This window comes from Peromyscus californicus, unplaced genomic scaffold, assembly GCF_007827085.1.
Source record: "Peromyscus californicus insignis strain IS unplaced genomic scaffold, ASM782708v3 Scaffold_6__1_contigs__length_162567912, whole genome shotgun sequence".
Lineage (NCBI taxonomy): Eukaryota > Metazoa > Chordata > Mammalia > Rodentia > Cricetidae > Peromyscus > Peromyscus californicus.
In genome coordinates this window covers 136,104,009-136,117,695 of record NW_026294584.1, presented here as the reverse complement: position 1 = coordinate 136,117,695, position 13,687 = coordinate 136,104,009, and the positions used below count along the sequence as shown (strand labels likewise).

The following is a 13,687-nucleotide window of genomic DNA, read 5'->3' as shown; positions in this document are numbered from 1 at the left end:
AAGGTCACACCTACTCCGGTAAGCCCACACTCCTAATAGTGCCACTCCGTTTTGGGCCGTTTTCCTTCACACCACCACACCAGGTATTACTAAAAACACTGGAACCCCTCTTCATGCTCCTTTTATTCTGTTTTGCCCATGAACTGTTTCCAAATACCATTTAATGGCCTAAAATACAGATTTATGACTAAACTGAAATTACTCTTTTCCCTGGACCCTGGGCCTTAGGAAACATGGGCTGTGCACCTGCTCAGTGAGCAAGCCAGCAACCTTACCAGTCTCCAGTGAAAACCTCCTGTGACCTTAGCCTGGGGCTTCCAAACCTGAGATCTGTTTCCATTCCCTGCCTCAGTACATTGAGGTGCAGAGAAATAGACCTGTCAAGAGAAACTTGGGGTTCTGGTTTGCCTTCAGGAACAGTGCCCTGGAGTGACCTGAAAGAGCACCCATCTTGAGACTTAGGACACGCTCGGCTGAGCGAGATGACATGCTGGGGTATGGGCAGGAGTGTCGGTGTGTGCTGGTTCTTAGTGGGGACCTGGGGCACACCGTCCAGTTTCCTCAGGAGTGGAGAGGAGGTTGGGCTGGTGTGTTTGACATCATGCTGGGTGGATAGGCGTTGGGCTAGACCAGCAAGTGGCAGCCGCTCTTGATTCTTTCGATTCTTCATTGTGGCTTTTCTACCCTGAGTTAGGGAGAATTTGGAGGCACTGGCAGGGGAAAGCTAGTAGCTCATAGTGTTCATTTCTCAGAGATTACCGTGTGCTAGACATTCTGTGAGGATTAAATCATCGCCATTTATCCCGAGAAGAACCAGAGAGGCTGAGTGGTTTATTACCGTCACACAGCTTCCACATAGCTACAGAAAAAGATCTGAATCCGCTTCTGGTTGACTCAGAGCTTTTGGCTTTAATCATATGGGAGTTTTGCCTCTCTCTCATTCAATCAAGTGTTCCAGGCACAGTGTCAAGAGCTAAAGATAACAGCAGTAAGCAAATCAGGCAAGCATTCCTACCCCATGGAGCTTGCATCCTAGAACAGGAGAATCCCTCCTCCCATTACCAGATTCTCCTGTCACACTGTTTTAATCCCATAGTTGATATAAATATCACAGCCTTTCTGCAGTTCCGTAGGGGTCTCTGCCCATGTCCACTTGTCCCGGAGAGCATCAGGACGACTCGCACACCCTGGGCTGTCCTGTGGGGTGTGGTTGTTTACCAGCCATCAAGAGAACGGGGCTGCTTGGCCATCCCAGCACCCCAGATTTGGCTTTCGAGGTGAGGGGCCCAGGGCTTGCTGTGAGCTGTTCTTGGGCGTATGTAGCAAGTTCCCTTGCTGGTGCTTTTCATTTGGAGCTGGGCCTGGGCCTTGTGGATGGAGGACAAAGTCAGCTATGTGTTTTTGTCGGTGTTGGGATCAGTCGCTGCCTGGAGACTGGTACTTTCCTTTGACTCTCGGACAGAGGAAGGGATGGGCCCGGAGAGTACTTCCTGCCATCCTGTGTTCGAGGCCTGTTGAATGAGAGCTCTAGGTTTGATGTTGCCACTGGTGTTCTGACATTGGGGATTGACGGGAATTGTCACGGTTGTCATCTCTATCTGTGTTTCAGGCACTGGCCCAGATTTTTCACGTGTTACTCCCTTCATCTGAGGTTGTTTTTGTTTAATTTTTGTTTTATGTGTATGGATGCTTCGCCAGCATATGTGTCTGTGTACCATGTGTGTAAGTACCTGCAGAGGCCAGAAGAGGGTTTTGGATCTGGAACTGGAGTTACAGGCCTCTATGTATGGGTGCTGGGAATTGAACCTGGGTCCTCGGGAAGTGCTCTTGACCACTGTGCCATCTCTCCAGCCCTCAGATTTGTCTTTTGCCATTGGGAAAATAGGTTAAGAAATCCCCCCAAGAGCCGGGCGGTGGTGGCACACGCCTTTAATCCCAGCACTCGGGAAGCAGAGCCAGGCGGATCTCTATAAATTCGAGACCAGCCTGGTCTACAGAGCAAGATCCAGGACAGGCACCAAAACTACACAGAGAAACCCTGTCTCTAAAAACCAAACTAAAACAAAGAAGTCCCCTCAAGTCACATGTGTAGGAAGGCTCACACTCTGTCCAGAGCTTCAGAGTCACCTCTCGCTAATCAGCCGGCTCTCTCTCGAGCCCTCCACTGGGCTACTCAGAGTGGTGATAGATTTTTCAATAACTGTAGCAAACCACAAAAACTTTAGTTCTGTGACCTAATATTGGTTGATTGGTGGGCATTGTGTATTATGCTCTTCTCCCCTCATTTTCCGTTTTTCCTGTCCTTCCCTCAAAATGTCCTCAGATTGGGCTAGTTCTGCCCCGAGGCCGGATCTGCAGCAGATTGGAACAGACTGTGGGGTGGGGTGGGGTGGCACATTTGAGATGGAGGACTCCAGCTTGTCTTGGGTCTCAGTTTATTTTCTACTGTATACTTAATGCCACAGACTGGCACAGTTCTGGAGGCCAGGAAGTCCCAAAGTATGGAACCCAGTCAGGGCTTCTTGCTGCTGTATCATGTGGCCGAAGGGCAAGCTGTCAGGAGGTACCAGTCCGAGGAAGCCAGTCCAACCCAGTTTCTTCTCGGTAACCCCTTCTGTGACTGTGGCATTAAATTTGTTGGTAAGGGTGGAGCCCTTAAAGCCCATTCCCTAGCCTTTGGTTTTGTTGGTTTGTTTTTGTGACAGTTCATGCTGGCCTGAAACTGGTCATCCTCCTGCCTCAGCTTTTCCAGGTGCTAGTATTGTAAGCATGTAGCATCGCTCCTGGCCCCTAATCCACCTCTCTACTCTTACAGTGACTGCTAAGTTTCAAGGGTATCAGAGGGGACCTGGCATCACAGCCCCCAAGTGCAGGGCTAATAATTGTGGGCAGGGAGGCTGGCTTGGTGAGTCTTAGAGGAAAGCACAGCATGGGAAGAGTCTGGGAAGGAGGGGCTGCAGGAGTCTGGGGCATCTCCCCACACAGAGCAGCTTGTTCTGGGTTGACGGGATTGGCTGTCTGTGGAAGGCTGGATCTCAGCAAGTCCAGTCCCGTGCCCTTACAGGAAAGAGAGTGACTGCAGCCCCATCACAGGGTGCATGCAGAACTGTGGGGTCTGGGAACCCTGGGACTCCCAGCCTTCCAGTCAGCTCTACTTTGGGATCACACGTCACCTAACTCTTGGGTACTATGTTTTTTGACTCTTGCAGGGCATCCCTAGGAAATGTTACAGTCGAATTTTCTAGAAGTGAATTACTATGACTGTCTTAACTACACCATAACAGAAAAGCATTTGACTTTATGACAACTTTTATCAATTGTTTCTTTCCTTGGGTGGATTTGAGGCTGGCCTTGGACAAGTAGGTAGGTTTTCTGTGCTGGGGTGTTCCACTTGTTGAGTAGAAATTAGTAAGTATCAGGTGTGTATGCCGTGAGAGGACACCGTGGACCCTCATCTGGGACCCCCGGGGAGGGGTTGCTGTGTGTTCCCCCTGTTCTGCAGCTTGCTGAGACCTTCCCATTGCTCACCTCCGTTCCCAGTTCAGATGTGCAGCTGGATTTGGAGCAGGCAGGCTCTTTTCAGTGACAGTGCCCCTGCCTCAGATCTGTCTCTGATTCTGAGTACAGTGCTCTGTCACGGTGCCACCTTGTCGCTTTATAGACTGCACACTGCAGGCTGCAGTGGTCTGAGCACCTGTTTCTGTCGCTGAGGAACCAGCTGAATAAGGGGAGTGCCACCGTCCGAGACAGTGAAGGAAGTGGCCCAGCCAGGAAGCCGAGAGAGAGCATCACTAGAGGTGAGGCCACTGCTCTGGCCTTTTTCCTGGGAGAATTGACACAGGGTGGAACTGATGATGGGGTTTCCTTTTCTGTTCATTGTGGGCAGTGAGGGGTAAGGGCAGATAGCTCACAGAACAATCTGGCTGGTGGCCAGGTGTCTGTGGAGTCCATGGCTTTAAGCCTCTGTGCCATTGGGTGGTGGAGTAGTTGAATTTCCCTCTCTTAAGACAGTGTTCCTTTGGCCTGTGGGGACCATGCACCATGGTGGGAATGCTGAGGAGGAGAAACCTGCTCTCCTCATGGTGGCTGGGAAGCAGAGATGGGAAGGAGCTAAGGTCCCAACATCCTCTTCAAGGACATGCCTTCAATGACCTAACTTATTCCAACAGGTCCCACCTCCTAATAGTTGCATAGATCAGTGACCGCTAAGCCTTCAACACATGGACATCCAAGATCCAAACTCTACTGAGCAGTGTAACAATGGGTGCATTTGCACCTTCCCTGTTGTTGTTCTTTTGGCTCTGTTGGGGGCCTTCCACCCAGCTCCTAAATAAATTCACACACGGAGGCTTGTTAGTACTTACGAATCCCCGCTCTAGCTTGGCTTAGTTTCTTGCCAGCTTTTCTCAACTTGAAATTATCCCATCTATCTTTTGCCTCTGGGCCTTTTCTTTTCTATTCCTGTCTACCTTTCTTTGTTTCTCTATTGCTGGTTGTGTAGCTGGGTAGCTGGTCGCTGATGTCCTGCTCCTTCTCTGGCTCCTTCCTCCTCTCGCTCCTCCATCTCTTTTTTCCTCCCGGATTTCTCCTCCTATTTATTCTCTCTGCCTGCCAGCCCTGCCTAGCCTTTCTCCCGCCTTGCTATTGGCTGTTCAACTCTTTATTAGACCATCAGGTGTTTTAGACAGGCACAGTAACACAGCTTCACAGAGTTAACAAAAGTAACACACCTTAAAATAATATTCTACTACATTTCATCGTTTGTCCCCGTCCTCCCCACCCCCACTTGCTCCCCATGCCCTGGATGATGAGCTTTCGTGCTTCCCTCCCTCCTTGCTTCCCAGCGACACTCCACCCCATACTTCTCTACGTTCTGCTCATCTTCCTAACTTCCCCATTCACTCGAGTCTTTCCTGTTCCGGACCTCTTAGTAGTTTGAAGTGCTTGAGCCCCTTGGCAGGCTGTGACAGGAGCATAGCCCACAGGCTTGTTAGAACGGAGCATTGCGTCATCCTCTGGGACCTCTGGAACCTGACTGCCCTGTGCAGGACACATTGTGAGCGTCCAGCAACAGTCCTGGGCTCTACTCATTTCCCATGGTTTATATTGAGTTAAATGAAGTTTCTTTAGTTTCTTCTTGTTTTTTTTTTTCCCCCCCAGAGCTGAGGACCAAACCCAGGGCCTTGCGCTTGCTAGGCAAGTGCTCTACCACTGAGCTAAATCCCCAACCCCAAAGATTATCTATTTTTATTTTATGTACATTGGTGTTTTGCCATGGGTGTCCAGGTCCCCTAGAACTGGAGCTACAGACAGCTGAGCTGCCATGTGGGTGCTGGGAATTGAACCTGGGTCCTCTGGAAGAGCAGTCAGTGCTCTTAACCACTGAGCCATCATTCCAGCCCCCCCAGTTTCTTCTTATATAGCTTCCTTTTCTTTGGGTCTCTGCATCCAGGATGGCCTTGGTACAGGGCAGGCACCAATGAATACCTGCAGATTAGCAATCACCGTTTGTTTTTTTAAAAATCTGTAGAAGCGTAGGAGAAATTGAATGACACATAATGGCGTGTGCTCACAGGAAGCAGCAGAGAGTTCACTGCATTTGAATTGACCAAGTGAGGCCGCGTTGGGAGGGGCAGAGGTGCTCGGACTGGCCAGCCCGAGTCTCCATGCATCATGACCCTGGGAGGTAATGGTCTTCTCTGAACTGTAATTTCATTTCCTGACCTTCAAAGTGAGGATAGCCCTATATTTAGAGTGTTATTCTGAAGACAGAAGTGAGCTAATGCAGGATCATGCAGCAGTGTTTGGCACATAAGTACTCTGTAAGTGGTAGCTGATGAATGTATTCATGCACTTGGCCATAACTGATATTTTCAGGTATCTTAATTGGACCTCGTTAATCTTTGTAATACCTTCTGTTTTATAAAAGGAACAGAATAGAGGCAGCCTCTGATATCATCATGCTCCATCTCTCTCCATGTATTGTTTCATAGTTTCCAGGATGGGTCATAAGCTTCAGGGGAGCAGGGTCCCGGGACCTGTATGATCACACATCTTGGGGAAGGGTGTAGTCTGGGTAGTAGTAGTAAATGCAGTCTGGCTGCTGGGTGAAGATCTGGGAGAGCTGAAATGTGACCACTGAGGGAGAACACACCTACCTTGCCAAGCCCCATCCCCTCTCAGTGTTTTGGCAAGTCCCCCCTCTTCTCACCCCCTCACCCCCCACCCCCTGCCCAGAGCTGGCACAGAAGTGGTGCTCTTGTTCTTAGATGCTGGACCCCAGAACAGGAGGGGGATGAGGGGAGGACTTGACAATTATCGAAGAGTTTCTACCTCAGTGGCAAGTGGAGGAGGAGGATGGGCTGGAACTGGCCACCCCAGAGGGCTGTGGTTCGTGTATCTACATGGTATGACCAGAGAACCAGGAGTGGAGAGTTGATGTCTCCTAGTTACGCATTGATGACTTGAGAGCAGTGTGGTGTCAGTGGCAGAAGAGACCGTGTATGTCGATGACCTCTCATGTGCGTTGCGTGGTGCTTGAAGACAAATGGTTATACCAACTGGCTGGCTGTCATTTCCTTTGCCTTAGGTTTTAAAAAAAACCCACATTGTTTACATGGGATCCATCTCCTTTGCTGTGTCTAAACCTGTTAGGTCATGATAAAATCTTCTAGTTCTCTTCAGAGTATCAAGGCCCCTGTACTTCCAGGTTTTAGAGTGGCGGGTCAACCTGTCACAGCCAAGATGACGGGACCCACGGCAGTCTACTGTGGTGATTCCATGACAGCTGTACGTTTGTAGAACTGTGAGCTTTAGTGAAGGGAGTGCCACATGGTAAGATTCTAGAGCAGTGTTTCTCAGCCTTTGGAATGCTGCAGCCCTTTAATACATACAGCTCTTCATGTTGTGATGACCCCCCAATCCTAAGACTATTTCCATTGCTAATTCGTAACTGTAATCTTGCTACCGTTGTGAGTCATAATGTAAACGCCCGATATGTTGGATAGCTGATATGCAACGTTGCCCTGTGAAAAGACCAGTTCACCCTCCAGAAGGGTCGTAACCCACAGGTTGAGAACCCCTTGTCTAGAGCAAGACAGCACCAAGCTTCCTCCCTCCTCAGAGAACCATGCTATAGAAAGAGGCACGCCACTGTTATGTGGCTGGAATTACAGCCATCCTGGCTGCTGAGTGACTGCTGTCTTGGTGGGCAGAACGTCACCTGTAAAGTACAAGCTGCAGTATCAATCATGGGCCATGGTGGAGGCTGGCCAGATTTCAAGCTCTGAACCTTGATGGACAACAGGCATTTCACATACTACTTCTCTACAGCCACCTTGCTACTTGTCTTGAGAAATTAAAGTGTTTCTTCCCCCTACTTTTGATCTGGCTTCTCAGTCTACGCTCTGAAGTGTGAGGCATGGGGAGACAAGGCTGAGGCTCTTGCAGCCCCACCTTCCAGTTCAGCGTCAGGATCCTGCTCGTGAGCCGTGGACCAGAGAGCAGAGGGAGGGGCCTTCCCTGGGGAAGAGGGCAGGAAAAACCAGAGGCTAAAAATAGGCAGCTGTGAGAACCTGGGACTGCTCCCTCAGACCAGACATGTACCTCCCATGATGGCTGAGCTCTGTGCACGGTGTTTGGGAGTCCTGTAAAATAAATACCACTGTCACCCTAAATGTAAGCTTTTACTGTGCGCCCCGTGTATCACAGTCTGCTGACTTTGGATGTGTGTTACCCAGTCATCTGGGGATGCAGGTGTTTGTGATGTCCCCGTGCGTGTGCCCACATGTGCATGCAGTGGGTGTGTCTGCATGTGTGTGGCACTTTGGAGGCCTTGCTGAATCTTTCACACATGCATTTGTAGCACATGGGAGCCTCTTAGGGTCAAGTGAAAGCATTTCCCTGGGCTGCATTTTGGGCAGTGAGTGGGCAGCCTGGGTCCCGGGTCTACACAGGGGGCCATGTACTATAGAACATAGGGTTGGGGGCGAACTGTGCTGGATGGTCTAGAAAGGTGTTGACCTACTGGCTGCCTCATTTCCCCACTCCTCATTTAAGAGTAGAGGTTTTTCCCCACGGAGCTAAGGAAAGTCAGATCTTCCTACCTTTCCAGGCTTAAAGCAAGGTTAAATGGACCTGCTGTGGCTGGAATGGCAAGAGTTCTTTCTGTGCCTTCTGAGCATCTAGAGGGCTCTCTAAGCGCTAGATGACACCTGTTTTCAGGGATTTGCACCCCATCAGCCTCCAATACCGTGTTCTCTGTTTTCTCTCCTAACTTTCACATCTGCTGTGTCCCTCTGTGCGTCTGTCTTTTCCCAGAACCTGAGAATGTCCTGCTCTTCGGCAGGCTGCCCCTGGCTCTGCTCTGCCCTGCCTTGTCTTCTGGTGGGCCGACCCCCGTGCTGAGCAATGGTTAAGCGCCTGAGCTGTGCTTGGCCTGGGTGACTCATCCCATTCCTTTTATCTTGGCCCGCTCGCTAAATATAACCTCCCTTTTCTCTCAGCCCTTCTTTCTCCCATCTCTGGGCAGAAAAATTGCCTTGTTTGTGGTCTTTGATGTGGTGGGCTAGGCGGAAGCATTCTTGGTGGTGTGGAGGGCTCCTGCCGCTGTCACCAGGCTGGTGTGGAGGAGACTTCAGTTCTCAGGACCCTGTCTCTTGGGGCAGTGGGCAGCCAAATCTCAGGGTACAGCCCCTCGGGGACTGGTGCCAGTTCTTTGTGAGACTCGGCTGTTGTTTTATTTGGGAGTGTCCTGGGGGTCAGTAAGAATGGGTGGTCTTAATGTGGGCTCTCCTTTCCTTTTAGGGGAGCTTGTTGACCTCACAGGGCCCCAGGGGTTAAGGATCAGAGAGCTCACAGCAGGTGTCGGTCCTGCCTGTCAGGGAAGCGGCTCCACCCCAGCTGGTGAACTTCAGCTTGGGCTCAGAGCCCAAGGTGTCCCTTCTTCAAGCGTTTCATGTGCGTGGGTGGACGGGGCACAGTGAGCACAGGTCTTGGATGGTTTCAGGCAGGAGCCTTGGGCTGTAGTCTAGCTGCATCGCTAGTCCAGTTGAGCCGGGGAGGGGGCCTCCCCTGCAGGGAGACAACTTGGGAAAAGGTAACTGCTGAGCCAGGAGTATGAGAGGGAGCCAGGTCTGTCCTTTTGGGAGCTGTGGAGAATTACGGTCCACAGCAGCCAGCCCTGAAGGGTATCACTGTCACCTTTGTCTAGCCCGGAATAAATGTTAGCTTGTATAGTTATTGTCCTTGTCTTTTTTTTATTTTTAAGACAGAGACTCAATTATGTAGCCCTGGTTGTTCTGGATCTTTCTACATAGACCTGTCCTCCTCTGCCTCCCAAATGCTGGAATTAAAGCCACGAACCACACCCAGCTACATACTGTCTTAATTTTGCTCCTGTTAACCTAATTTTTATCATTGTTTGTTTGTATTGAGTCAGTCTTGCTCAGGCTGGTAGGGAACTCATTTAGCTCAGGATGACCTCAGAATCGATTCTCCTGCCTCAGCTTCCTGAGCACCAGAAGGGCTACAGGTATAGACTACCACACCAGCTAGTCTTGCTATGTATTAAAAAAAAGAATAATACAGTGCGTGAGACATTTTTATTTGATGGCGTTTCATACAGACTGCGTGTAGAAAGTTTGGGGAGCACCGAAGTGCCCAGTGTTGTTAGGTGTATAAGCAGCATAAGCAGTGTAGCTGTTAGGAGGATCCTGTTCTTGTCCAGCCCCCCTCCACCTCCATCAATCACTGGGGTGCCCCTGCTCCCTCACAAGCCCACTGTCAGTTAGCGATGCAGTTCTCAGGACTGAGGGTGCAACACCTGCCTAACTTCCATGTTCCTTGGGTTCGTTCTCCAGTACTGCAAACAAAACAAAACAAAAAAATCAAAAGAATTTACCCTGTAGGCTTCCTCCTGGGTCTTTGGTGGCCAGTGTGGGCCTATGTCTTGAAAGCTTGTTCTCTTCAGAGTCACTGTTTCATACCCAGGAGTCTGGCTGCATATCTGCTGGGCAGACCGCATAGAGTGTTTTGCTGAGCAGAGGGTGGGTCGCTTTGTCTCCCCCCCCCCCCCTCCACTTTTATAATATTCTTTGGCGGTGGGGGGGGCGGGGATCAGCATGGCTTTGCTCTTATAAATAGTATTGGCTCCCTGCTGCCCTCCCCTTTCATATTCCAACCTTGGCCACACAGCTTCATTCATAAGATCGCCAGTATTTTCTGGAGGAAAGTAAGCTGCAAATCATTCGCCAAGTCCCAAGAACCTCCATACCCCAGTGGAAACCGAATCTGTGGACTGGCTACATTCTCTTCCTTGTCCTCCCCCGCGCCCCCCCCCCCCTCGATGCTTGGAACCCCTGTTGAAAACACACCTGCACACACGAGCCCCAGTGGTAGCCAACGCTTTCCTGAAACGCTGGCTCTTTGCCTGGCAAGGAGCGCTGGGAAAGATGTCACTGGCTGCCTCCTGGAACAAAGGCCTCCACTGTCGCCGGCAGTGGGGGGAGGGGACAGGTACATTCCCCGATGGCCTGGGACACACACCCAGGGCATTTTAGGTTTCTGATTTTCTTTTCCCTTAGCGAGCTCTTCCCCGCTGCTTCTCAGCTTTCTTCTACAGTTTCACACAGAAACGGGGAAAAGAAAATGCCCGCCTTACACCTGCACTGCCCTTTGCCACCTGGCAATGGCAGACTCTTGTTCACAGACAAAACCTGCTCCACCTCATCCGTGGTGATTGGTGGCTGATGATGTCATGGCGTAAAACTCAGCCTCATTGTTCTGTCTGGGGGAAGGCCCCCAGAAGCAGGCAGCCGAGCTCTAGCTCTTTTGTTCCCTTCAATTGATCTCCTCAGCTGAGGTGGGAAAGGTGGGAGCAGGGCCTGCTGCCTCCCTTGACTTATCCACACGGCCTGCTGCCTCCCTTGACTGTCCGCACAGCCTGCTGCCTCTCCTGACTGTCCACACAGCCTGCTGCCTCTCCTGACTGTCCGCACAGCCTGCTGCCTCCCTTGACTGTCCGCACGGCCTGCTGCCTCCCTTGACTGTCCACACAGCCTGCTGCCTCCCTTGATTCATCCACACAGCCTGGTCCTAGACTTGGGCATGCCTCAGATGCGGAAAGAGCTAGAGAGAGAGAGACATTGCTTGCCCTAAGACTTCATCATCCTTTGCACCTAGGAGACGTTGATCTGTCTGCTTGAAGAGGAGGAAGGCCTTTTGAAAGAAGCCACATCCCCTGGCCCAAAAAAGGATAGGGAGATGTAGAAGTAACCATCTTATTCAGTAAGAAACACAGAACCAATGCAAAGAAGAAAGTCAAGAGGTCAGAGCTAAGACCTAAAAACCTTACCCTTCCTCTTGCGATGGTCCTACCTCTCTGAAAGAGACCTACTTCCTGTGTGCCTGTCTTTATAAAGACTTTCTGTCCTGCCTTCTCATTGGTTGTAAACCCAGCCACATGACCGCCTCGTCACTACCTGTCTGTACAGACCTCCAGGTCTTCTATGGTTGGTATTGAGATTAAAGGCCTGTGTCTCCAATGCTGGCTATGTCCTTGAACTCACAGAGATCCTCCTGGCTCTGCCTACCAAGTGCTGGGATTAAAGGCGTGCACCACCACCGCCCAGCTTTCGCTATGGCTTGCTAATAGCTCTGACCCGCCCCCCCCCCCCCCCCCCCCGGGCAACTTTATTTATTAACATACAAGTCACATTTCAGTACAAATAAAATATCACCATAGGGAGAGGTGTTGATATAGGAAAATAAATAATAGTCACAACAGTGTTCTTTCTGTGAGGGAGGGGTGCCGGGCCTGGACGGAAGGCCTTGTGTGTGCTAGGCAGGCGAGCACTGCTGAGTTACACCCCCAGCCTTCTTGCTTTTGTATTTTGAGACGAGGTCTCTAATTTGCCCGGACGGGCCTTGAACTTGTGGCCCTTCCTGCATCACTCGGCCCCATGGGACATTTTTCATGTGGTTCCGTGTAAAGGCTGGGAGGTTCTTTCCCTGTCGGTGCCCACAATGCTGAGGACGTGCTACGGCCTCCCGCTTGAAGGGCCTCCGCAGCAGACGTCCCTTGGAGTTCCCTGCCGTACTCCGCCTCACTGGGCTCCCCGTGGCACAGAGGGGACAGTTGGGCTGCTGGTGACCTGCGGAGCCGGCCTGTCCTTACTGTGTCACAGCAGTGCCTGTCACGTCCTTCCAGACTGTCCGGTTGGCATCATGGCCTTGGGACTGCCAGGTCACCAGCCGTCTCCGAATCTGCTCATCTGGAAACCAAGTTGTGGCGAGGTCTCCTCAGGCTTTTCTGTAGCAGAGAGCACCCGTGGCCGTACCCCAAAGCTCTTTTGTTCTCAGAGGTGTGCTGGTGGCAGTCTGCGGACTTGGTGAGGTCTCTGATCATTATCCCTTCCTGACCATGAATGAGCACTCAGTCCTAACTGATGGTGACTGGCAAAGCCAGCCATGCCGATCCAGTAGAAGATGGGAGTCTCTCTGACAGGCGGCCCTGTTGGCCGGGCAGAGGACTGGACAGAGTCCCTCCTAACCCTCAGGCTGACCTTGGTGGCACCAGGCTATATTTCCCTTCCTTGGGTACCCACAACTTTGATTTGCTTGGCAGAAGAAGGTCCAGAGCTGGCCTTGGCGGCCATGATCCCTCGGTACATGGTCTTCCCCCCACCCACATGGGTTACATGGGTGTAGCACTTCCTGGTAAACATACAATCACCGGGCTATCTTTGGATGTGTTGTGGTGTAGCTTCACCTCAAAAGAGACAGGATGGTAACAACTGGTTCGCTTCTTCCTGAACAAAAACACCCAAACCCAAATCGTACACGTCATTTTCTTGAATTCCTTGGAATATTGCTCACAGTCGGTTAGGCAGTTCTCCTGTGTTGCTGTTGTTTTCTCCTTGGAGAAAGTAGCGATCTGCTTGCTGAGTGGGTGGTGACGTGTATGCTGGTGGAGGCCACCCAAGGGTGCGTGAGCTGAGCCTCCAACCTCTCAGCTGAACGTGTGCCGTATCCTTTCCCATCTTCTAAGCCTGGGAACTGTTAGAACTAGTTGGGGTGGAAGGAGATGCGTAGACCACGTCACCACAGAGATTCAGGTTTGGCTGGGGTCTGGTCTCTAGAGTGTTTCTACAGTTTATGATGATTCTAGCAAACTTCACGTCCCACCGTGAAAGCTGACCAGGTACCTGAGCAGCTATAAGTCACCTTCTTTCACCCCTCAGAGTGGACGTACCCTAGCAGTGGCGTGTACAAAGCAAGGTGGCGATTTGGAGCTGTCACTCAGTAGAGGAGCACTGTCTGGCATGTGAGAGATCTTAGGTTCTGTCACTAGCGTAAATCAAACAAGGAGGCGTGCAAGAACATGGTAACTCTTTTGCAAACTGAGAATTGTTTCTGTGTTAAACGATGACCACTGGTGTCTAACATGACATTGGAAGCTCATCCTAGCATGTTACGATTTCTGTCTTTGCTGGAGAGCCCCACCCCCTGGGGAGAACCCAGCTGAGGGCTCTCCTAAGGAAGGGCCTTTCTAACCAGCTGGATCCCCCTCTAAGCCTCAGGTCCATTTCTCCAGAAAAATGGCATGAGAAAGTGCTGAAGACCATGGATTCGTATCTTGCTGGCTGTTACCAGCTGATAGGCCGGCCGGCCCCACACCTCTGCAGCT

At 51.1% G+C, this 13,687-nt stretch overlaps 1 protein-coding gene and 1 long non-coding RNA gene across 14 annotated transcripts in view; one reads left to right on the top strand and one right to left on the bottom strand.

Moving 5' to 3' along the window:
• Positions 1 to 13,687, top strand: part of Mical3 (microtubule associated monooxygenase, calponin and LIM domain containing 3) — a 211,163-nt gene that overhangs the window by 56,858 nt on the left and 140,618 nt on the right. The window lies entirely within an intron of this gene.
• LOC128099502 (uncharacterized) lies at positions 9,584 to 11,603 on the bottom strand. The gene is made up of 2 exons (XR_008214551.1): positions 10,374 to 11,603; positions 9,584 to 9,862 (listed from the first exon to the last, which is right to left on the bottom strand). It is a non-coding gene; the product is annotated as an uncharacterized LOC128099502 (long non-coding RNA).